Raw genomic sequence first — 27,009 nt, 5'->3', positions numbered from 1 at the left:
TGAGCCAGTGAGTGCCCAGGTGGCCAAGAAGACCAATGGCACCCTGGCCTGTGTCAGCATTAGTGTGGCCAGCAGGACCAGGACAGTGACTGTCCCTGTGTGCTTGGCACTGGTGAGGCCACATCTTGAGTGCTGTGTCCAGTTCTGAGCCCTTCACTACAAGGAGGACATTGAGGGGCTGGAGCAGATCCAGAAAAGGGCAATGGAGCTGGTGAAGGGTCTGGAGCACAAGTCTGAGGAAGCTGTGGTTGTTCAGCCTGGAGAAAAGGAGGTTCAAGGGGAACCTTATCGCTCTCTACAAACACTTGAGAGGAGGTTGTAGCAAGGTCAGGGTTGATCTCTTGTCCCAGGTAACAAGTGAAAAGACAAGGCCTCAAGTTGCTCCAGCAGAGGTTAAGACTGAATAGTAGGAAAAATTTCCTCACTGAAAGAGTGGTCAAGCATTCAAACAGGTTGCCCAGGGAACTGATGGAATCACCATCCCTGGAAACGTCCAGAAGATGTGTGGATGTGATACTTGGGGATATGGTTTAATCATAAACATAGTGGTGTTGGGTTAAAGGTTGAACCCAGTCATGGAGGTCTTTTCCAACCTTAGTGATTCTGTGGTTCTATGAAAGGAAAGAAGAACAGAAACATGTTAAAATATCACATTCTTTAGTCATTAATGTTCAAAGGAGTTCAGTGAGAAAGATGACCCCTTAAAAAGCAATCTACAGGTACATGAGTAATTTCACTGTAAACAGCGACATTCACTAAGCATGAAGCATCAGTGACAGAAAAACAAAAGAATGTGAGTTTTCTCAGCTTCTAGTGAGTTTTCAGCAAAATTTTTGAACAGAGAAGCAACCTGTTGTAGCTGCAAATAAAAATCCCTATTTTTAAGACCTGAGACAACAGTTTTCTTAATAGCTTCCCCTCCCTTTGGTGGGTTAGTGAGGACAATGTCTTGTTCTACAGCCTCAGGCTGCTTTTTTTCAACCTTGCTTTCTACCACAAATGTGTGAGGTTGCATTTTCAGAAATGGCCATTACTCTTGAGATCCAAGACTTTTGTTTTAGCCTTGTCTGCCTATTTTGCTATGTGTTTAAGTCCCTAATGGCTCTGACATCAGTATCTAAACTTTATGTTCACCATCTTGAGTAGAATTGCAATATAGCGGGCTTAATTTATTTATCAAGGAGACCAAACTCATAGGTAGCCCACATTCAGTATTTGAACTAACTCACTTAAATTCTACTCTAGAAAGCTTTGCACTGAACCTCAGGGAGACTCTAGACCTAGGCACAAGTTCTCTGTGACAGACAAGAGCATTGAAAGACAACTTTATTGAATCCCTGAATATAAGGCTAAATTTTTGAGATAATAGCATTAAGCTTTTCCAGAAAATTCTCTGCAGATGAAGAGCCAAATACTTAAGATTTGGAAATCTAACTCCTAGGAAAAGGTAGAACTTCTTTTTCCTAAAACCACAAACCCCATTATTCACATTTTCCAGAAGACAGCTGAGGACAAGAGCCATGTGTTATCTTCCATGAATGCCATTCTTATGTGGTTAAATTTCACCATATGGATGAGCTTTGGCAAACTTTACCAAACTGTTAGTGCCATGAGAGAGACAAATGTCTAAAAGATTAGAGCTTTCAATGATGAGCTCTGTATCTGTCTCAAGGAAGAAACCCATCTGCATTTCTAGCCAAAGTCCCTTTATAAGGGACATTGCCTTCTGTCTTCACACTTTTCCACCAGAGTATTGGTCAAATTTCCTATCTTTCCTCCTAATTAAGCTGCTTCTTAAATCTCTCATTAGCATCTTAGTGCAAAATTAATAATTTTACCATTTATATCCAGCAATTAGAGTTCTACACTTGTTTCATTTTATTATTTATGTAAAGTTATCTGAAAGAGTTAACAAGGCTTAAATATTTTAAATAAAATCAGAGCCATTAATTATCTGCCGTTTTATAGTAGAAATTATGCATCCAATTTCAATGGAAAATTATCTGGAAGTGTATCTGAGTCATTCTCCATGATGTTATCAAAGTCAGTAAAAGCCTTACTGGGACAGTCCAGGGAATAAGAAACACTAATTATATTGTCTGGCTCTGACTGGCTTCATAGTACTTTACAAAAATAAAAAGCTATCGTATGTAGCCTACTTAAATCTAATACAAGAGAGCCTCATGAACAGAAATTTAGAAAAATCCTAATGTGGGCTTTGTAATTTGAAAGATCTTGGACACTAATTCAAACAAGAACAAGCTTTTAGGAATGCCTGTTTGATTGTTTTTTTTCAAGCTCTTCTGATTGATTTGGTGTGTAGGGGAGTAATAGAATTGTAACAACTGTGATGAAGCTTTCTTAACTAGAAACTGACATTTCTGACAAATGTTTGTTTGGTTTTTTTTTTTTCTTAATGTCCAATCGATTTGAATATAAATATGTAATTCACTGCAGAAGACATGGAAGTCCTTTTTCTGAGACTAGTCTGGAACTGATGGGCTGTTGGGATTTATTTTTCCTTAAACAAAAGAAGAAATCGTATCTTACACATTATCTGCTATTCAACCCAAAATTTTCTTTGCCCAGTCTCAACTAAAGTGGGCAAAATTCTTAATATGCCTAATTTTCCTTGATAGCCTACCTGCTGCACACACAGCATTTTCCATGGAAGAGTAGTTTTTCTTTCCCACAGTGAGGATGTTTTTAATTGCAATATGCTATGGTTTGCGTGTCAACAATGAGTGGGACAGCCTTTTTTTGATTCCCAGAAACTTCTCAGTAAGAATTGTGACAATGACTAGTTTGTGAAGCAGCTGTTTCTGAATCTGAGGAAGGGGTCTCAACAGGCTATACTCAAAAAATCCTCTGGAATGGAGACACAGTAAAGTGGTAAAAAAGGTTATAGAAACAGGAGATAATGAGGAAGCTGTAGCCAACTAAAGGGAAAAAATGAACTTTACAGGGAAATATGTCTCAGTTTCTAAACCATACCTCATTTATGATCTATATGTTCTTGTTTCTGGGAGATGTGGATCTGCTGGAATCCTGCTAGTAATGGAGACTACACAGTCACTTCTAAACATACAGTAAGGACCAAATTTACATATTATATTCAATTATTACATGAAAATAGGAAATGTTTTTTCACAGGAAAAAAAGAAAGAGGTAAGTAGTCTGTATCATCAAGTGGTCTGTATCATAAAGTTCTTGATAATATTCCAAATGCTTTTTACAATATTTCATCTAATCATCTGTGAAGTATTTTAATTTAAAAAGTCCTAGGGTTCTCCCTCATTGTCTGGGAATTATTAATGGGAATTACTGCTCCATATAAAAGTTTTTGATAACATACCCTAGGGATTTATTGAAAGTCCTGAAAAAGACTTTGGCAGAGCTCAAGTTAAGCAGGAAGGCAAATACATAATAGCTACACACCACAGGGCCTCACTGCTCCTCTGGTACTTTCTCCAGAATACATAAGCAAATCAATGACAATTGTGTGTGAAGGCTATCTAATGCCATTAAATATCAGTGGGTAAATTAAAAGTCTCCCACACAACCTCTACACAGAAGCCAACTTGGCTTTCTCTGACAAAATACTGTGCTTAAAAAGAACAAACACATTTATTGTAAAATATTTTAGTTACAAAAAACTCTACCTTCCATCCTCATCCACAACCACTATAACCAGAAACCTTTTCCCTCATTTGCTGTAGAATTGTTGTCTCCCTAAGAATCTTTTACTTTTTAGCTACATAGCAGAGTGTCAGGGTAGCTTCAGGAGTTCAGGACATAGGACAGATGTGCATGAGTAACACTCAAGCCCAGATATGTCACAGAGTCACTTGAAGATCATGGATTTTTATTTCCCAGAGCACTGACTGGGCACAGTGCTGACTGGGCACAGTGCTGCCTCAAGCGTCTTCCAAGCATTATCACATCACTGTTAAGCTAAAAAGCAAATTGCCCAAAAAGAAATTCGTCATCTCCTTTCCCTCAAGGAAACTTTGTTCTTGTCCCTCTTTGAGCTTCAGGTTTGTCACTACTAAATGCACCTCCCACTATGTCTGACTTCGAGAAGATGTTTGACCAGCAAGAAGCCAGCTAGCATCCAGCTGGGCTCACTGTTCAGGCTCTGCTCCAGCTCAGAGCATCTGTCTGATCCAGATGAGCTGTCCCTCAAAGCACTCAAAGACTGTCATGTCAACCAAAGTGCCTGCACAGACACATTGCAAGCCAAACTAGCAGTGAATAACAGAGACAACTGTAACACAGCATTTCATCTCAACTCCCTATTGTCACATGTTTCTGACATATACATCCCTAAAAAGAACTGGCCTGAGGCTACATTATGGGATTTAAGTCCCATTTCTGGTTCTGTCTATACTCACTATACAGAGATAATAGAGTCTCATGGCTTTTCTCAAATATGTGTATGTCACAAAATGTCTGTTTCCTCCCACAGATCTAAGAGCAACTTCCCAGTCAAAGTGAGAGAATACATAAATAGAAATTAAATACTGTATTGGGCTTCAGAACACCTTCACTGAAGGAGTGGGCAGGAGGCAGCAGATCCCTTCCTATTGCTTCTCCAAGATATCACACTACAGTCCTGATTAATGTACTGCACTCCTACAGTGTGGGCACAAGGCCACATGTAATGACTAGAAGAAAATACAGTATTTCAACATCAAAACACATCAGGAAATATTTTGCTGATTTTTGTATTTGAAAGAATTAAGGAGGTGTAGAATTAAGCTTTGAAAGCCTAGATTTATGCTTTACTCCTCTTCAACCACCCTGAAGTCATAACTACAAACACCAGAGAAATAACTATCAGCTTTATAGGACTAAAAAATTTCAGAGTCATAAACTGTTAGCTCTGTAACTGCTGAATGACAGTCACTGTTCAAGTGAAGCTGCTTGTATGCATGAAGATTTTCACATGGGTACATTTTGCAGAATCCAATTTTTTGAGGCATCCTAGTGAATAAGCATCTCCTGATAAAATCCTTTTAAGCAGCTGTGTGATGGATGCTAACATGATTGGAAGACAATTCCTCCATGACTCATCTTCAGCCTTCTGCAAAACAGAAATTCTATTACAAGAAGGTAGTGAAAATGAGTAATTAGACTTTGAGCTGCAGGTGATATGCACTGAGAAACATCTGGATATCTTTCTAGAGGATGCATCATGATCACTGCTACCTCCCAGGGGAAAAAGGTGATTCTTGCAAAATAATCATAACTACAACAATCTTAGAGTTACTGTCTCTTTCCTTACTGTGATTCTCGCACACGAGTTTTGAAAATATCCAGTGTTCAACTCAGTTATAGAAATTTCCCTTTAGATGGCAATCTGTAAGAGATTTCAAGGGAAGAGAGGGTTTTTGAAGTCTGTAATTACAGACATGAAACACATTCTGCCACGCAGCCCTTCCTTAGCTGTGTTGCTTAATTTCAAGGCTCAATGCTGCTATTAGCAACTAAATTGCATACTGTATCCATAATAAAACCAAATAGATTCTTCTGGAATGGAGATACTTAAGCACATTAAAATTATCTAGTGTCTTTGATCTCATTATACCAACATGGCTCCCTTAGGGGCCCAAGTAATGAGAAGAAATAATGTCTGATATTCCTGTGAGTTAACCCTGCTTGTACAGCACCTGTATCTCTACCTAGTCCACTGTAAACCTGAGAGAGCTGCACTGAGAACAGTGGAACAAATATTTGTGTCTGTGTTTGTGTGACTGACAGGCATTCTGCCTTTGTCATAATACTTAATACAATGTACAATTTACAAATACATTTTGTGCTGTAGACAAGTGTTGCTGTTTCTGACCTGCTTCCCAGAGTTCCATTACAAAAAAAAAGAATTTTTAAAAGAGCTATCCACTGCTCAGCAGTTTTGATATACTGCAGCTGACAGCACATTGTCTTCAGTTCCTCCTCCTTGAAACCCTCATGGCTTCTCTATTTTTATTTTTTATGGCACGTAATTCCTCTCCAGTATAACTAGAGAACAGAAACATAATCTCCAATAACTAGTGAACACTTATACTCCAGGTGAATTTGGTCTCATTAATCTGCTTATATATATGAATTTATCATTTTAAAAATTAAAACAAAATAAATAATAGCATTTCAATGTTCAATTTTGTTTTGGTCCTACAGTAGTCTGTAAGAAGTGAATGAGAAAAAGAGAGGGAAGAAACTAAAGATTATTATGGCTATAATGCCCAAAAGGGAAGGGAAGGCCAAATAAATCCAACATTTAGATGCTTGAAAGTGACTTCAAAAGGAAGATGGAATTATGTCCTATTAGGCTTATTTAACATTATGAAAATGTTCTAAAATGTACTAAAAAAACTCTGGGAAAATTATCTTTGGTATTACACCTACAAACGTGAACCATATGGCCCATAAGAACTGTAACATTTGGAAAAATAATGAAGATACAACGTGGATAGGAAGGAGACGAAAAATGGAGTGGAGGAGGTTTACTTAATATCCGTTTAAGATCAGAACATCTTGAGTATTTTGTTACAGTATTACAGGTCCTGGGCTTTCATGCAAGTGTGAGAGTTGATGATAGCTGAGCCAGCCAAGAGACTGCACTGGCAACCTGGGATTGGACTGTTTCAGGAAGAGCATATTTTGTAGCACCGGTTACCATGTGATTTCTCTTTCTCAATTTAAAAGCCCCCCATCTAAATAAAGACAAGCTCAATTTCAAAACAAAATCCTTTGCAAGCTGCTCTGAAGTCAGCTGCTGCTCCACCATCAACTGCTGCTCTAATATAAGAGTTTCATGTAAGCATAAGCCATTTCTGTCATGTTTTCTCTCTTCAGGTAGAACAAGGACAATAGGTGCTTGTATATTCAATACTGATTTGTCCCTAGGTTTCACAGTGGGGACACTCCACAGATGAAGTTAAGGAAGCTGGTTTTAGTTTGATAGGAAATTTTAGTTTGATAGGTGAATTAAATGTATTCATCCTAAAAACTTTGTGGGCTTCCAACTCTTGTATAAGTGGTCACATAACAAGTACATTCACGACCAAAACAGCATCCAGGCAATGCTTGTGAGCAGGCCCTGTAACATCTGACACAGCAACACTCTGGTTGGGTGCCTGAGGTAAAATAATTCTTCTGTCTGGGCCCAAAACCAGTTATGAACACACCACAAAGAAATGCTGGAGAGTACTCACATTGCATTTCCTGTAGGCTGTAGTCCACCTTCATAGCTGGATTTCACACACACCCCCACCCTCATTCCCCAGTTCAGACAGGAGGTCACTCAGGACAGTCCTATGGCCTGTTTCATCCAGCAGAGCAAAGAGCATCACCACTGCATCACCTCATTGCTATCTATCAAACTCCATCTCTTCTATCAAAGCTGTCCATTTAGCTTCTGTGGCAATTTTTGTCTTGAAGTGGCAATTTCTAGGCTAAAAGCCTTATATGGAATAAGGCATTGTAATAACAAGAACCATAAATTTATTCTTTTTCATGTAGGAATAGCCACCATGGTTACACTACTTCAAAAATCAGAAGTTCAAAACTCACAAAACTCTTACAAATATAAATTTAATGTTTTCTTATTTATTTTAATGTGTTTGAAACACAAGATGTACCTTAGAGCAGAAGCTTAAAAAACTACATTATAATTAGTCTTGAAAATTGCCACATTATTTGTGAAAATTCCAACAATTTTAAGAATGAAAATGTATTTACTAGATTCAGACTTGAAGATTTTGAAGTTAAAATAGGTATTTTAGACCATTCATTAAACTTATGATATATAGATGCAAGTGTACTTTCCCATTATTAATGAAAGATATTATCTCACCATGAATTTGGCTTTCTTTAGTTTAGCATTCTGTCAGATAGCTTTCAATCTTTCTGGATGTGTGGACCATTATAAGTTTTTAACTGAAGCCCAAACACCTTTAAAAAGATTTTATGATAGAATGTTATGAGACCACAAATAATCTGATCACACCCTCTGGACACCACAGGCTAAGCCATTTTATCTAATCTCTAACCAGCCCTATTACGTTTCTAACAGGCCCTGTTACGTGTGTTTTACGAAATATACTTCATAAAGCACCTACTTCATTGCACAAGTTAATCACCCACACTGATAAAAATCTGATTCTACAGCTGATTACAGTTTTCCTTGGTTTTTATTCCCAGATGCTGGGGTTTATGGTGTAATTTTTTTAGACTGAAAGTGAATATTACTACCTAATGATATTTTCCTAGAACTTTTGCACCATAATCAAGTCACCTCTCAGTTATCTTATAATCGTTAATTATGCCATTATAAGACATTTTCTCTAATGTTCAAAGAACTGTTACAGTTCTTCCCTGAGGCCTCACTATTCTTTTCTCTGCAAATACTGTAATTCCACTGTCAGTTTACAATCATTTTAGCAGTCAGGTAGATTTTATTGACTTAACTTACTTGAACTTTCTCAGGTACTGAAGGAGTCACTGACTGCAAAACACTCCTGAACTATGTCAATGTCACTGTTCAATGTCAGAGTTCATATGTGCTGACCATTGCAATCCATTTGCCTATTTATCCATTCTCCCAAATAATCAAAAGATTTTCAGTTCAGACCAATCTGTACAATTATGGATCCCATCTCCACCCAGAAAAGCTCAAACAATTGCACAAGTGATTCTGGTCTCAAATATTCATCTTCCATGAATTCTCCATAACTCTGACAACCTTGAGTGTGAATATATGAAGATTCAGTTTTGCAGCTAGACTGAAGAGAAATGTGTCTGTGCTGCTATAGTTGGTACCACCATCAGAGATACAGCTTCCTGTGTCTCTTACGTTGCTCTGCTGCTATTTCCACTCCAAGGTGTCAGTATGGTTTTGTGTATAGACTTTAACAGCATCAGTAAATGTTTAGTGTCCCAAAACCCTTTGGTTGCCATGTCCCATATGGTGAAATTAATGCCATACATTAATTGTGAAATCATTTTGAATTTATCCCTGTAACATTTCATTGGTATCCCTTGTATTTTAAGATTGTGAAAAATAGTTTTGGCAGTCTGTCATTTGACATATGTACCAGCATAGCTAGCAGATGGCTTAACCTAGATGAGCCTGCTGCAGCATTATTTTTATGTTGATTACCTAACAACACCCTAAGATTTTACTGTTCAGGATTTTGTTCTGCCAGCAAGAGACAATGCAGCAGCAGTTTGTTTATTATCAGTAAGGTAGAGAGGTAAATCTTTTTAAAAGGCAATCTTCTGGCTACAGAGCATTAGATTTTATTCTGATCTAGAATGCTGGCATTACTTGCTTGGAGGGCATTACCTTCCAAAATTAACTTATTGTCTCCTGGCAACCAAAGTGCTCTTGCTAGAATGCCAAAAAGCATTCTGCAGTGACCCAGCAAAGGAGGTGATACTAATTTTCTTTATTTCCATCTTGAACTAAGGCCAGTGGAAACACTATTTTTTTTTTTTCTTGCAAAGGAAATTGCTGAAATATCACAGTTTCTACAGTATTGTAACACAGAGGAAGATCTCTTCCTCTGGCTCTGTGTCAAATGATATAATGGAATATATCTAATTGTATCTATTCCTAACTGTACTAATCTTGTCAACACCTGCTACAACACAGGATGAACCTTGCTGTTATCCCACTTCCTTCAAACTGCCATTCAGTGTATGTCCAAGTTTTCTCTGTTCAGTACCCATAGATGATGTCTTCACCCTACTGATCAGAATCTCCAATACATTGGTAACAAAGCACATTCAATGTCCAGGAGACCTAAAAGGCCAGATAAAACTGATGATGATGGCAGGCAGACAATCCCAGGAGAAAAGGAGAAGGGCAGAAAGTGGAAATCGTCATTGTTGATTCTCTTGACAATGTTTTGGAACGTGTCTTGATTTTTGGTTGGTCATTTTTTATTAACTCTCTGTTGTGCTCTCTGAACCAGAAACAGCTGCATTATTAAATAGGCAAATGCTGTTGAAGCCTTTCTGCTGCTCTATGAAGTCTTAGAGAACAAATCAAACTGATGAATATGTCAGTAGTGTTTACTTATAATTTCATTTCATTGCCAAGAATAAGACTTGTGGCATTTTAATAATCTCACAGTCCTGAAACTTGAATATTTTTCTTCTGCTGTTAAAAAGAGGGGAATTTAAATTTGTTTTCTGCAGTAAAAACTTAAAACATGTCTATACTTACACACATGCACAAAATACACAAAACCGTAAGAAGTTAATATATGGACTAAAACCTGAACTAAGCAAGCACTTACCCAATTTTCTGAGATCAGCTTGATGAGCTCATACCCTAAGGCTATGCCATAGATCACAAGGTGCTACAGATCAGAATAAAATTTTCAGTATCAATATTAAACTTCTCTCTGTTTATCTCTCATATATATAAATAGCTGTAGCTTCCAGGGCTGGCTTAATACTCTGTCAAAGGACCATTCACACTTTCCAACAATCCTATTAATATAGAAGACATTAAGTTCTATTGCTAAGTAACTGGATGTACATCAGCTGAAAACATAACGCCTCAGTGCCAGAGAAGATAAACATCAAAAGTGTTCAGAGTGTGATAGTATCAGAGTGTGACAGAACTAAGTACGCGATTTAACAAGTATTTTCCATAGAGGAAAATCTACTAAAAGGCACAGAAGGGTATTTGTATAATTTGTCACAAGTTCAATATCAAAATCCAACCTCTGTTGCTGAACTTCTTTTTCAGTAAACAAATGAATGGACAAAATATATGCACATACCGAGGACCTTTGAAAGAAAAATTCTTTTTAGGGGTCTACATACTGACTATAAACTTCAGTATATCCAAAAATATTAGTTTGCAATGTAAGTAGGAAACTGTAGTCTTGCTAACCTTGATTAATTTCTTGGGAATCCAATTTGGAGCACTAAAAACAGCTTCAAGGATCATTTTCAAGGATCAGTTTGCACATAGAAAAATTGAAGCTTTTATATTTCCTTTAACAGAGTTGTCAAGAACAATCCAGGTACAGACATTGTTATTTGGTTAGTATATCATATGAGGATCACCCAAACTCCAAGTGAGACACTCCCTTCATGGTACACAAAGACATTATTCAGATCTGAGTGAGGCTGCACATCCGCAGAAGCAGGGTCAGAAACATGCATAGGCTTGTATTCTAATTGTGGGACTATGAGCAGGAGGAAGCAGTCAGCTGTTAGGGTAGTGTGAAATGCCAAAATGGCCTTTCTCCATCCCTTCTGAGGGCTCACCAACCACACCATGCTGATGTAGAATAGTCCATAAAAGATTATTGAGAGAGCCATTGCTGTGTACAGTTTAAAATACTACTTACTTTGTGATGCATTGCTCACATGACTAAGCTGCAGGAGATATTTTCTGCTGCAGTGCCACCTGAGGCTGCTTTCTTCCAGCAGGATCACCAGCCAGGACAGAATGTGTTCACACCACAGGGAGACACCTTGGAGCCCACCCGGGCCAGGAGCTCAGCAGCCGTGCCTGTGTTCCAGTGACACAATGCAAGGTGCACTCACACACAGCCTGAGGACCTGCAAAACACAGCACAGAAACAGCATGTGCTTTATTTCCATAACAGGCTTCCCACTAAGGCAACCACTAAGTCAGATGACCTCATAAATAACTGCTTCTCTTTGCTATGTGTCAGGTTCCCCAAATTCAATTCTGTATGCAAAACTGCCATTCAGGAACAGATCAATCCAAATATTTGGAAAGCCACATGAAGCCTTTAAAAAGACAAGCTATTCTAAGATTTTATTAATAGTTCAAAGCGAATCTGGAGAGGTGAACACTACAACCATCCCTTACCTGCAGTTGTCAAGGTAACAGCTGCTTTAGGATTAATGCTCAAAAGGTAGTTTGTGTTTCATCACAAACACCACAAACATTACATTTATTCATCAGCTGGCTACTCACCAGCCTTTTCTTTGCTGGTGCTCTTCCTAGGATACTTATTCTATTAGCTTTTCAAGAGCAATAGCCCCAAATCAGGAGGGATTTTTTAAATTGCATGTTTATACATTATTTATTTACTTTTCAGCAGGCATATGATTATTGCCAACTCACCTCTCAATTACCTCATCCACAGTGGTTCATTTGTCTTCCAAGACAAATAATATTACCTCTCTAATTTAATTCTGTGAAAATACATTGCTTATCTTTATCTTGAGAAACTTTAATGAACTACTGTATTTCCAAAACACCTACCTCTTTCTTCTTTTTTTTCCCCTATATTGTACAGACCTAAAGGAGGACATCAGGTCTTCTCTTAAAGCAGAACAGATTTCCCCCAAGAAAGAATTTCTCTAAGAAATTTTTCTTGCTCTTAGCATTTTCGAAACACCTTACAGGGCATAATCCTAAAGACTGAACAGAAATTCAGAGGAAACTGCCTTGTAAACGATGAAATATTTTCTGTATTAATATTAAAAGGACACCTCTGGTTCACAGATTTGGTGTGTATAATAGAAAATCATTCCTCAGACATATTGGCAGTTGATGTGAACTCTGCTGACAAAAATAAGCAGCCTTTAGGAACTTCAGTTCATTTGTTACAGACATCCAAAAGCTTAGTATTTTTCTTCTCTTTATTTCTCTCTTGTAAGGATGCTCTGTTAATCTTGAACAGCAATGTCATTTTGTGCCTTATAAATTGACAGTGCTATTGAATGATGAAATTCAGCAGCCTTGTGACCTTGCTTCTTGTTACACTGCCTCAAAACAACTCATTAGACTTGTTCTATATACAGTGTCATCCAATATCAGTCCCAAAGTGAAGGATCATCATTTTTTTCCTAAGAATACAGACAGGAGAAGTAAGTTAATTCTGTAAGCCAGACCAAGAGATGCTAAAGGAGTATTTTGACAAGAAAATTCCAATAATTGGAAATATCAGGTTAGGACATGATGCATTTTTTTTCCTCATCTAGGTGAGTTTCACAAATTGCTCCTTTCAACACCCAACTGAGAAAAGTAAATCAGGAGATTCTAGAATTAAATCTTGTCATTGTACTTGGACCATTCTGTATAAGCTGAAATCCTGTATGTGGCAGTTGCTGACTCTGTTTCAGAGGAAAAAATTATATGGCTAATGTCAGGGTTCCAGTTTAAAAACTTCCACTGAATGTTTGAAAATATCTCATGTAAACTCATTACATAATCACAGCAGAAGATGGACTTTTACTCATATACTTTATATACAAATCAATGCTCTCAAAGTTTTTTCTGTTTTCCCTCTCTTTACACAAGAAAACAAAAGCTGAACCTGGAAGAATACTTTTTTTTTTTTTTTTAAATCTAATTGCTCGATGAGCTCTAGTAGTTGAACAGAACTCATTTCACTTTCCTGCTACTCGGGCTTCACAACTGACATAATTCCATGTAAAAGAAAGCAACAGTTACAATGTTCCTAATCTCTTTTATAATTTATCTTATTAATGTGATATCTGAAACACAAACTTGAAAGGATGATACTTATTTGTGAGAATACAAATGCCTTGTTTGTAAAAGAATATTGAGTAAGCCTTAGTGACATACTGACATTTTTGAAAATCATGCCAGATTCTTATGAATTATAGCTGAGGATATTACACCAATACTTCCAATACTTATAGCTATTTGTATAATTAATTATTTATTCTTTTAATTTGATCTTAAAGAAAAAAAAAATGAGAAAGCTGGATGAATTTCAGACTACTAGAGGAAAGGCAGAAAACATTTTAGGGTGTTTGGGAAGTCAACTTTCATAGCCTTCTGTGGTAACTCTTCCATGTAGACTACCTTGGAGTACACTAACAGGAGGCTATCTCATGCAATGGCATTTTTAATGATTTATTCTCTGAGTTAACACTTTCAGTTATTTACTCTCAGGGTTAATATTGCTCCAACAGGAACTCAGCCTGTGAATACAACATCCAAGCTAGCCTGATGTGCTGTGTGCAAGCTTGTATTTCTAGGTATTGATTTTAGCAAGAAACAAATAATTTGCTGCCTTGTAAATCATTATAAGAGGAATTTCCATTTTCAAGACAGCCTTCATTGTTAAACTGATACTCAGATACTGCAGTTATGAGTTTTGCATAAACCTCTAGCTAAATAATATTTCATTTCTTTTATGCTAGCTTATCATCAAGACAAAATTCTTCTTCAATTCCTTTATTAGTAATAACATCCCTGTGCTCCCAGCTATTTGGAGCACTTGGGAGAAAAAAGGAGCCAATTCCTCCTCATCGAATTTACATGACTTCTGAATATGCCTCTGGGTGACACATTTAACAAGACAAGGACAAGATATATGATACCATTTTTCACAGGACTTTCCTCATTAAGTAAGTTGAATTTATCAAGTACCCAGATGAGCTACATTGCACAAGATAGTGCCCTTTAAAAAAGGGAAATAGCTTCCTAGCCATAAATTCAGCCTTCGTTGTATTAGCTTGCTGTCTCTGGAGAGGTCTAAATCTGGACGTTTCTTCCTGTTACTACTACTCTAACTTTAACAAGCTACAATTATCACAAGAAAGCAGTTATGATGACAGAGGGCACAGTCACAAATTTTTGAGAGCAAAACAGGGATTAGAGGGAATGAATTCAGGGCTTCAAAATCACATATTGCCACATCACCTAAAAGCTGAGCTTTCCCATAAATCCCAGCCTGTCTGTAGTGCCAGATACTTACATTGCATTCTTCAAGTAATTACATCTTCTCCTTACAGAAAAAAAAGAAAAGTTAGGGGTTGGGTAAAAAAAAATATTGCTTTAAAAAATAATCATATTAGCCACCAAAAAAAAGAGCTCGAAATGGGTTCTCCCAACAAGGCATGATTCCTGGGTAGGTGGTACTTCAAAGGGGACTTAAGAGTAAGAGACATAAGTAAAGAGTAGAACTCAGAAAGAAAAAAAGGAGGAAAACTCTTCTAAGGACCAAAGATAGCATACCAGGAGGTAAAAAACCCAAGATCACTAAAGAAAGTAGATAAAATAAGCCCACCAACTATGAAAAAATTCAGTCCTATGTGATTACCCTGATTAGAGTAAGGATGATGTGTCCATCACAGAGCATCTGAGTTCCAGGATCTTCTCAGCCTGGCAACAGGTTCTTCAGTTTACGTCCCTGTACAATTGCAACCTCACTGTGTCCACTCTATGGGGACATTAAGTGGGTTAAATCAACAACATGAGAACTTACTTACCTATCTGGAAAAATGATGAAGAAGGCTATTAGAAGATTTTCAAGTTTTTAGATAACGTGAGCATGCTTTAACCTGAGCTAACAATGTGCTTGGTGTAACCCAGATAGAGACTTTTAAACAATACTCAGATTATTTTCCTGTAGAGAAGAACTTACAGAAGGTTCACAGCTACAGAATCAACAGCTTGTGACAGTAGGGACACAAAATGACATATGCATGTACAACAGTATTTGATTAACCATTATTTATAGACAATCATTTTACCATTATTGCTTATTACTATCATTACCTTTGAATTAATTTATATTTGCTTCCTTTTTCTAATCTTTATGTACACTATATTGTTCATTCTTAATTGAATTTCCCATCACAGTGCCTATGATTTTAGATATTTCCTGTAGCTAAAGAAGAAACAGAGCACATGGGATGAAACTCTAACAATCCTACATTTGTCTGTTTCTTTTGCAGGAAGAACATTTTGCCTTTGCCTAAATGACAGTTCCTAAACCACTAGATACAGCTTTAAAGAGCAGAGTGATTCCATATATCAAGAATGATGTGAATCCCCTAAAGGATTCTATGCTTGTAGTTTGTAGGTCACTGGTGATGGAAAGGATAAATAAAAGTGACATTAGACACCCACACATTTCTACCAAGTTACTATCCAATATATTATCAGAAGATTCAGATTCTAAACTGATAATTTGATGTTATTAAAATCCTAGCCCACAAAAGCAAAGTGAATTTTAGAAGCTTAATAATATCTTGCAACTGCCATTTTTAACTTCATAGTAATAGCAGCCTCTCATGTGATACATGGATATTAGCTAGCGTTAATGGCCTTTGAAATGTCCTTGCTGATACTGCTAACAGTCTTGTAGGCTATTGTTCCCTAATAGCTTAGATTACCACAGAAGCCAAAGGCCCCAATTAAGATCAAGAGCCCTTTTGCTCTAGGCACTGAGCAAACACATCCTGTTCTGAAGAATGTATAAGCTGAAAAATGAGAGATGCTCAATGAGGGTTGAAACAGGAAAGGTATAATGCAATGTTTACAAATCGTTACTGGTATGTTAAAAGGTTGCAAAATAATATCTGCCCCTTTAGCTGCCATCATTCATTAAAGCAGAAACATTTGAAAACCAAATTTGTTTCTTGTCCTATGTAATACTGGTTCATTTGGTTTTCTTCAATTTAATTGAAAAGTATAAACAGTTTAATCTAATTTTTGCTTTGGTATAATGCTGTCTAAAGAATGACAGCAGAAAAATTACTTTAAAATATTTCCATAAAAATAAAGAGTCCTCCGGGAAGATGTTTATGTACATAAAAGTGCAATGAACTTGTACTGACTACTTTGTGACAATGGTGAAAGGTAAGATATGTTTTGCTGAAAAAAATACTTTGCTGAATCAGGATCTTAATTGTATTATGCTAATAAATTAACTAATTAATCCATAAATGCCAGCTAGTTCCATATATATTATTCTTTCCAGTAGTGCAAACTTAATTGACCCCAGATTGTCCAAATCATGATACCAAACAGTTTTCTTGTGGGAGGAGGTGACAAATCTGATCAACCAACTACTCCAGGTCTGAATACTTTAGGTTGTTTTATTTGTAGAGCTATTTTTCTTTGGTCAGCTCACCTGTATTATGTAAAATAAGTGTTATGATGAATTACATTCTTCAGCAGATTTATGAATCTGTATTATATACAATATACTGATAGCAGTACATAAACACTTCCTCAGTAATCACTCCTAATGGCTGCAAGACTACGAATTTACTTCCATAATAGATTTCCAGTTTCTGTGTTATCACTTTCAATTTTTTAGGTACTCAAAGGGTGAAATACAGCTTATAATAATGTTTAACAAATAAGCAATTCCTCTAAGGAGGCTGGTGTCATTTCTAAATTATCTTTATTCACTGGAATAAGCCAGAAATTTCCATTTATTCCTTGATTACCAAACCTGCAATTATTTTAAAATATTAAGATTGTTAAGATTTCATAACTGAAATAATTAACATGTTGTACATTTAATTAATAATAATTAATAACATATTTTTAATTGATAAATAACATAATGCAGTGGTCTTACTACTATATTAATTTCCTCTGAGTGAAAAAAATGAGGTTCCTTTACATGGTATGGTGGTGGTCTGACTGGTGGTATTGAGCACCTGGCCCAGCAGGGTTCTGGAGGATGCTCTGGCAGCTAGACTGTCATGTCCATTATGGTTACTGCTGGCTCCAGCCTGGCACAGGCCAAGGCCACCCACTCCCAAAACCCATGGCATAGTGGTTCAGATGTCAGATCACCAGCAGTCAGAGCAGGGTTGGTGAAGAGCAAAGAAAGTATTATCACCTAGCTGAAGAATAACCACCATTGGGCCATTAATATCTGAATGCAAGGTCACTGCATGGTCCTGAGTGCTGAGCTGGCAGTAGTTCTTGTGCCACAGAACACTCATTTTTACATATGCATCTATTCCCAGAAATGGGTCAGTTGATGCCAAGAAATTTTATTACACCTCTCAATGCAATCCATGGCTCAAGCAGCTTTGTGCCAGTATATTCACTGCCAGAATCATCACAGCGGAGCTGTGTTGAGCAGTCTACCATCAGGGTACACCCTGAGTGGGCTCTCAAATATCAGAGCCTTTGGCCAAATCATCATATGCCTAAATGTACCAAGATCATGAAGAAGACACATTTCCAACCCAGTGTTCCTGCAAGGGGGATTCAGAGAGGCCAATGCTCCCAGTATTTCAGTTACTTCAGTTTCGAGTATGTACAGCACAGGAGCTCCTCTCCAAGTGCTTCCAAAGCACTTCCCAGGACACGGGTGGGCATGCCCACAGCCCAGCACCCAACACAGGAGTGCTTCCTCAGCAGCCACTGCTCCCATGGTGAAGGTGGCATCCAACACCACACTGTGCTTTTCCATCCTGCACTGCAGCTCTGAGCGCTATCTCAGGCTGCTGGTCTTCCACAACAGAGCAGGAGGATGCCACTGTGCCAATACATTGAAGGGGCCCTTGACTCTTCCCTGCCATAAAAGCCAACTGGGTTCTCTTACTTAGGTCTCACATCCCAAAAAAATGTAGAAAATGGACAAAGGAGAAAAGAGCAAAGCAGTAGAAAGAGAAAATGAGGAGAGCAGGCAATATGCTGGAAGTTATGGTTGCTTTTCAGAGGGATCATGAGAGGTTGGAGAAGGGGTCTGGCAGGACATCATGGAGCTCAACAAAGAGAAATGGAAAGTTCCTCAGCTGCAGAGGAGTATCTCACAGAGTTGTAAAAAACAAGTGGGCATTGGGTATGTGTCAGGGAGCTGAGAATAACCAAGCTGTGCCAGGCCTCTCTGGGTTAAGAAGGGTTTCGGTAAAAGGCTGCAAGTCATCACAGCGAAGTACAGGGAACCGCTAAGTCAAGACTGGCTTGGATGTAACTTCACTAACCCTGCACAAACATTTGGCATTGTAGCAACATAAGGACTAACCAAACAGCTGGTCACAAATGCAAGATCTCCATATAGGAAATGCTGAACTAAAATAAAGTAATTTAACATTTCTGATTGAAGGCCATTAATAAAATACAAGAAAATAGTGCAATAACAGTGCCATTAAAACCGCTGTGGCATGAGGACAGAGAAATGGTTTCATGGAATTGTCACTGCTGGAAAAGAGCTGCAGGGTGAGGACATGGTGACCAACAATGACCAATTGTCTTTAGATTGAACTGATTTAACAGAAGCAATGAATAATCTCTCTGAGAGATTACAGAACTATATACTGAGAAGTACAGAAGGTCACAGCACCTTGAAGGTATAAAAAAACAAAGACTACCAAGGTAGGATCAGCAGAAGATGATCAGTGTTGAAGATCCCAGCACCTAAGAATTGATGGTTATACTGATAAACAGCCCTCAAGGCCTCTCAACATATCAGCTGCCAGGACTGTGGGGCCAGAATGCCAAGGGAGGGATATTGAGGACTTACTGGACTGGGACAATTCAGAAATTTGCTGCCATAACCATAACACTGTGCTGCTCATGGTTCAAAGAGCAATGCTGCTAATGACTACTGTAGCTACCCAATGCCATTTTCATATCTATTCCATAAATAGTTATGCTTATTCAATGTCACCAAAGTTATCTTGCAGTTCTCTCATTTCTTCTCCCTTAAGTACTGTATAGTTAAATATTGCTAAGACATAAGCACATCTTCTACTGCCATGCTTGAGTTCTCATGTTGACACATTACAGTCTACATAAGCTGTTAAAAATTACCACATATAAAGCACACAGTCACAGTCTCTTTCCTTGCTGGATGTCACTGTTGCATGTTCCTGCTCTTTCCCAGTATCAAAGAAGCATGCAGTGGGTGAGACAGTCTGGGCACTGGTGCATGTAATGATGTTTTTGGCTCAGCTGTGCAGACCATTGATAGGTGCTGGAAGATTTGGCCATTTTAGACTGAGCCAGTTATGAGGCAGATCATCAGTACCATGGATATATGGGCCCTGAAAGGCACATTAAGGACCAGACACACTTGAAGGAACACCAGGTGAGTGCTCTCATGGAAAAACCAGAGAGGATCACTAATACCTTTGAGAGCTGGGAAACTGGGCCTTAAAAGCACTGGAAAGGCTGTATCTCTACAGAACAGGGTAGTTGCTCATCTCATTTGCCAGAAATAAATTCTATTCCAGTAAGTTTCCATCAAAGGGACCAGTCACTAAAATTATTTTGCTAAAAAGAAGTTCTATTTTCATATTGTTATTCTTTCATGAAGGCCAGTCTTCCTTTGTTTTCATAGATGTCCTTGTCCAACATTCCAGTTTTAGTGTCAGTTAATTCTATTTATTACATTGCCAGTTATCTCAGACATCTGCATTTCCCCACACTGTGTGCAGTGTGTGCCAGTGCTGATGAAAAGGAAGCACATGTGTGGAGGAAGAAGCAAACAAATCATTAAATGTTTGGGACTGCTAATCAGACTAATAAAAAGCAGAGTTTATGCAGGCAGCTGAGTGGAGCACACATCTCTAAAATCATTTGCTTTAGATCCAACCCTTTCTAAGAGCAATTCGAAGTAATTGTCACCCAGTAGCTTTTTTGTAATCCAGATACTGAAAGGCAGAGAGCTGAGGTGAGTTATTTCCAAAGTGCAGGGATCCCAGTCATGCAGAATGCTGCCACACTGGTCTAACTGGCTGTGCCTGTTTGACCGTGGCTGGATGCCAGGAGCCCACCAAAACTGCTCTGACTATTCCATCCTCAGCTGGACAGAGGAGAGAAAATACAATCAAAGGCTTGTGCTGTGTACATAAGGACAGGGAGAGATCTCTCATCAGTTACCACTATGGATCAGAAACCCTCCACTTGGAGAAATTACTTGAGTTTATTCCCCATCAAAATCAGAGATGCACAATGAAGGTAAAACAAAAGCTGCAAAAAAACCCTTCATCTGACCTCCCACTTCTTCCTGGGCTTAACTTTACTCCCAATTATCTACCTCCTTCTTCTCAGCTGCACAGGGAGGTGGGGAATGGATTATGGTTAGTTCATCACAAGTTTCTGCCACAGCTTCCTCCTCAAAGAGAAAAGTCCTGCCCCTGCTCCAGTGTGGGTCCTTCCTGGGGAGGGGGGCAGTCCTCCATGAATTTCTCCAGTGTGAGTTCTTCCCCTGGGCTTCAGTCTTCAGTTCCTGAGAAACTGCTCCTTTTCACAGGGTACAATACTTCAAGGTGGTGTGGGGCTCCTCCTCAGGCTGTGGGTGAATCCTGCACCCCTGTGGCTCCATGAGCTGCAGGGGCACCCTGCTTCACCACAGGCTGCAGGGGGATCACAGCTCCGGCACCTGCAGCAGATCCTTCTCCTCCTTCTTCACCGATCTTGGTGTCTGCAGGACTTATCTCACATATTCTCACTCCTCTCTTCTCTGCCACAATTACTTCTCTGCAATAATTTTTTCCCTTCTTAAATATATTATCCCAGGGGCATTACTGCCATCACTGGGGTCAGCCTTGGCCAGTGCTGGATCCATCCTTGAGCCCACTGGCACTGGCTCTGTCACACATGGGGAAGCTTCCAGCAGCTTCTCACAAAAGCCACCCCTGTAGCCCTGCCCTGCCACCAAAACCTGGCCATGAAAACCCAATACACTGGCCCTTTTGGATTATCTCTGAAAAGAAATAGGACAAGCAGCAGAAATATGTTTTAAGGTCTAAGCTGACTGACACAAGAGAGCTAAGACATGAAAAATGTGAAAATTTTAATGGGATTCTAGCTTGTGGATCTATCATTCCTTGGGCCATTTCACTGGATTTTACATGAGCCTTAATGACCATTTTGTTATTTCATTTTTCATGTGAAATACAATTTTCTCTGAAAATGACTGGTACTTCTATTTGTACTGGTGTGACAGAAACTCTATATTCTGCACTGGAAAAGACTCTGCTCATTTCTGAGAAAATCCTATTAGACTGATAGACAGTAACAGTTGCCAACAGCTCACACCTCCAAGCTCTCATTGCCTTAGTATTTCATGGAGTCTTGCTATTTCATAAATATGGAAGAGCTGCTTGCTTCTAGACTTGATTTAAGAATTGTACACGGGTCTCAGAAAGATGGAATGTTAATAAAAAACAACCAGGAAATTTTCTTAGGAAAAATTGTCCCATACCAGCATAAGTGAATTGTGTCATTGTAAAGAAATTCTGCTTCAGAAATTAAAGGAATTAGTAACATTTTCATTCTGGGTTAAATTTTAAAACATTCTCACTTCACAATAGCAAAATTTGGCAGTGTTTCTGTAACACATATATTTACATTTTCCATAATACAGAAAATTAAATTCTTCCCAGCACCACAAATACACTTTACTTAATTATTTTTCTCTTTTTTTTGTTGTTGTTGTTTTTTCTTTTTTAAAACAATCTTAGTGGACTACCAGTTACAGAAAGAGAGAATTGAGGATGAGATTTATTAACAAGCAGATTCTTTTAATCTTTTTCATTTGAATAACTCAAATAGCTACTAAGTCCTCATTTAGAGATAATTTCCAAAGACACAACCGTAGAATAAAAAAGATGGGCAGTAATGTAGCATCCAGGAAATAATAGGGACTCAAGAAGCACAAATTAGGTTCCATTTCTATTGCAGACTTTATTGTGACTGCATGCATGTTATTTGCATTTCTCAGTACCTAATGTGTAACAAACACCACAAACACTGGGAGCAAGAAAATATATTACTTATGGTAAGAAACTGAGGAAAAAGCCATACAGAAATTGATGGCTGTGTGGCATATACCTATCACTAACATCTTTAAAAGCTTTTTTGAAAATTAAATATATTATTTATTATTTATTGTGCTTTGAGCACAATAATAATAATGTGCTACCTTAACAATTGTTACTAAACCTTACTATAAAAAGGAAATATATTAATTATCTACCTAGAGGCAGTAATAAATTATGGATCCATACAAGTCTGAATAACTGATATAAAAACTAACTTTGTGACATTTAAATTGTAGAATGATAAAACACAAATTGACAATGAAATTACAAAATTAGTTTCATCTAAAATTAGATAATATTAGTCCTTCTTTTCTGAACTGACATGAACAGAACTGTGCAGCTCCTGTAGCAATGAAACCTGACAAATTCAGCCCCACTTCCTCCTCCTGTTTATGCAATCTCTTGTTCACACACTCCCTGAGCTCTGAAAAGGTGTGGAATGATTATGGCATCCTGTGTCTATGGGAAAAACATCCTCAAGCCCCAAACCCTGGGTTCTGTCATAAAAGCTACTTCCCATTTCCACAAATTAGTATTCTGACACTGGAAATATATTACAAAAATACATATAAATTTACAAGAATTTTATTCATTATAATAATAATGAAAGGGGGCTTCTGTCACTGAATGCTGATGACAACCAAATATAAATGATTGTTTGGAAGGGTGGTCTCTTGGTAAGTAGTTCTGTAGCTGTTTTAAGCCTGAGGAAACTGGTCTATCCTGCAGCTTGCAGGAACACCAGTGAATACCTACCAATACAAGCATTTAGGTTCATTTAAACAGCATATATGAATAAATATGTGAAGGGAATGAGCTGAGCTGAAGAAAATAATTCATTATTCATGCAGCTAACAACACTTATTCATGCCTAGTATAAATTGAAACCTAAAAGTGCAAATCTAGGACACTGAGATTTTCAATCAATGCTGAGTTATATTTAAATTCAATCTAAGCCACAATTTCTGAGTTCATTTCATGTTTCAATTCAGCACAGAAGCATTTCACACTTTCCCTCACTGGCTACATTTTGGGAAACATAAATTATGAACATAGCAGTTTTTGCAAGTGAATGGTAATAATTGCTTGGTGGATTTCACTTGAGATGCAGTGGACATGAAATTAAGTGAAATGCAGTGCACTGTGCTTAGTTTAATTCCATTTGACAGCTCCTGAATAAAAATATTTAAATCACAAAAAAACCCTGAAAAATGAGCAAATTTTACAAGTGAGAAAAAAGAAGCTAGATTTTGCAATTCTATTTTCTTCAATGACACACTCATATAGCACCATTTCTTATATGTCCTGTTAACTCAAAACTGTGAAGACAATAATTTTTAGAATATGATACCTGTTTTTTTGCAATCCATGTTGTCCTAATCTCTCAGCAATTCTTATTTTCAAAATATGGAAATCATGCTGAACTCCTACACTAAGCCACTGAAAAAGCTAATTGGCATATGCCAAGTGGAAAAACCTTATTTTCTGTTTTGCATAATCAGGGCTCTGTAATGACACTTTTCCCAAAGATACCTAAAAATTTCACCCACTGATTTTACTTAGTCTTAATTACCTAAGAAACATATGGCTGGGGGGAAAAAAACAGAGAACAGACATAGTTACTGTCCTGAAAGGAGAGTTTAATTCAATGGGAGAATCTGGATCCACAAAAACTTCTAGTAATTCCACCTCACTAAGCCTACTTTCTTCTAACCCTGTTAGATTTTCTCATCTGAATGCTAAGCCCATTTGAAGGCAGAGGTGAGCTAATACAAGCCTTACAACAGCACAGCTCAGTTTCAGCTGGAGCCTGCTGGCACAACTACAAATTAATTTGCACTGGATGCGAGCAGTTCAGCCACTTCCTCTCCTCTCTCAAGCCTGTGAAACAACAGGACCATGCAAACAAGAACTCTGAAACAGCAATTCTTTTTCTTACTCTAAATGCAGCACAGTTTGCAGTCGACCTCCCAGGCCTTTGCTTTCTAGCATTCCTGCCAGGGTATGAGTGATAGCACAGCAGAGCAGACTCCCAGTGACTTTAAAAGCAGCACTTTAGTATAACATTGTACCTGGACTAACTGGCAGCTGTCACACAAACTGATGCTACTTCTGTAAGAAAAGGGGGAATTTGAATCCACTGTGTGGTTTTTGCACATGGTTTGCTTTTTCCACTGAACAAGTCAATTAAGTTTTATGTAATTGCCATTAGGAAAATGAATTTGATGATGAAAAATCTGCAGACAGATACAAAATAACTGCTACCAGACTGGAAATTCTTTTTCTTTTGAGGTTTTCCAGTCCTTAGAGAGGAAAGCTGTATCTGAGAAGTTACTTTAATTTACTTCTACACCGTCCTTCAGAGGACTGAACAAGAACTCTGAAAGAGCGTAAATGAGATCAGTTCTCCTTAAGCTGGAAAGGATTAAAACCCTGCTCCAGAGGACTTTGCACAGTTTGTCTCCCAGGAAGTGTTAGGCAAAAGGTCTTGGTCAGTTAATGTATTATAGTTTCAGAAAAGTGATGTGGCAAGAGCCAGATTTAAGCACCTTATAATGGATTAGTCACTCTCAGTGTGAGCGATGTAACAGGCAACTCTGAATTTCTGTCGTACAGAAAATGACTACACCACTGAGACCCATTTCTGAGCCTATTTCAGATCTGAAAGGATGTGGTGAAAATATCATGCCAGGTTTTCCTTTTTAAACAACAAATTCAGACTGGCCAAAGTCTATTTGCAAGAGCAAATAGAATACTAGCTGATCCAATGTTTAAGGCTTTACAGCTTCCTTGCCTCCAAAGAGAAGCACATACTGTGGTAATATGATTACAGCATTTCCAGCAGCTAGCACAGCCTTCAGGCAGGCACATTATTGGCAGCAGCTGCTCAAACAAGTACTCACCTCACTATGCTCACAATATCCCAGCAATTGAAGGAGTGAGAAAATATGTCAATGAAATCAGCCTCCTCTTAAAGCTTGCATAGTGTGCTTCCATAGCAATCCAGCTACTTGATGAACAATTACAGTTGCCAATTTGGCAAACTCTTTTCAAGGTTATTTTAATCTATCAAGGTTATTTCATCACTGGAAAAAAAGGTTTTAACAGTCTGGATATAACTAAATTAGGCCTAAGCCACTAACCTTCACAAGTACTAGGCATATCACCAAATTACCATCCAACATAAAACAGGAGAAGATTACAACTGTAAAAGACTAAGATAAGGCTTTTGTAACAATTAATCTGACACAACTTCACTATGCATATACAATAAGTCCACTGTATTTAGAGTCCAATAAAACAGATGAAAACAAAGACTACAAAAGCAGAGGCATAGCAGTTTCTCTCAGGGATTTTTCTAAAAGGCCATATCTCTTCCTTTTGCTTGACTGGGTACCTTTCACATCTTCCTGCCTTAGAAAGCATTTCTACACTGGCCAGCTGACCTAGCACGTAAAAAATTATAATCTAAAGCATCTCATTATTATATAGATAATTTAGACAATAAAACTTAAATGTACTTCAATGGATAGGATTTCCAGTAATAATATCAAAACTCATTTGAGAGTGTACCAACTGAAAAAAAAAAAAAAAAAAAAAGTCATAAAAATTAATCAAATTACCTGAAAGACCAGAGTCAAGTTATTAAGAAAACAGATGGATTGCCACAGAATTTCAAAACAAATAGCTCAATGAAAATACTCATTATGAATACACAGATTATTACATGTTCGTGAAATCTGGACACACAGCACATTTGTTTGCTATTACATCAGCTAAGTCTAATTTAAAACACTTAACTTCTAGTCTGTGCTTTATACATCCCTGCACAAGAGGGAGAATATTAAATCAACATTTCTGTTTATTGTGGCATAGGTGTCTATCACAGCCATATGGTAGAAAAACAAATGCATGAAAACTCTCATATTCTTGTATGTTTCATATTAATATTTTTCAATCACAATGCATATATAGTTATATAATTTCTTGATTTCCAATTCCACCCATAGAAGAATAATGACATACTCCAGTATTATTTGAAATTCTGATCTCAGTTTTGATCCAGCTTTCTTACTAAAATGACTTTAGAGCAGAAAAAAGCTGTTTATCCGGGATTTTAAAATACCATTATCCTCTGCGATCTATATAAGGTGCCAATACAGTGCTGATACAGTTCCAAGTAAGTCATCCTAGCTCTTCTTTAGTATCATCTGAAGATCTAGACCTTACATCATGTGTGAAAGTCCAGTAGATCTAAATTTATGCTTCTTCATTGTTCATGGCTCTTACATGTGCCAGCTGCTATGATTCTACTGGACCAGCACAAGAAGGTTTCATGCAAAACATTCACATATGCCATTCCTCTATCAGCTCACGCCTACACAGGTGCAAGAATAGTGACCCCAACAGAAAAAACACAGTGATTTCTTTTAGAGTTTTGGTGGC

At 37.8% G+C, this 27,009-nt stretch overlaps 1 protein-coding gene across 2 annotated transcripts in view; it reads right to left on the bottom strand.

Moving 5' to 3' along the window:
• The window catches only part of TRMT9B (tRNA methyltransferase 9B (putative)), a 109,779-nt gene that overhangs the window by 32,215 nt on the left and 50,555 nt on the right, over positions 1–27,009 (bottom strand). For both annotated transcript variants that reach the window (XM_021533403.3, XM_021533302.3), the window contains one exon: positions 11,376–11,589. The gene's annotated coding sequence lies outside the window, so the exon portion shown is untranslated. The remainder of the gene's footprint in view (positions 1–11,375; positions 11,590–27,009) is intronic.

Source organism: Lonchura striata, chromosome 4, assembly GCF_046129695.1.
Source record: "Lonchura striata isolate bLonStr1 chromosome 4, bLonStr1.mat, whole genome shotgun sequence".
In the NCBI taxonomy this organism is placed as follows: Eukaryota; Metazoa; Chordata; class Aves; order Passeriformes; family Estrildidae; genus Lonchura; species Lonchura striata.
The sequence above is the reverse complement of the archived record's forward strand: the minus strand, read 5'-3'. Positions and strand labels throughout refer to the sequence as shown.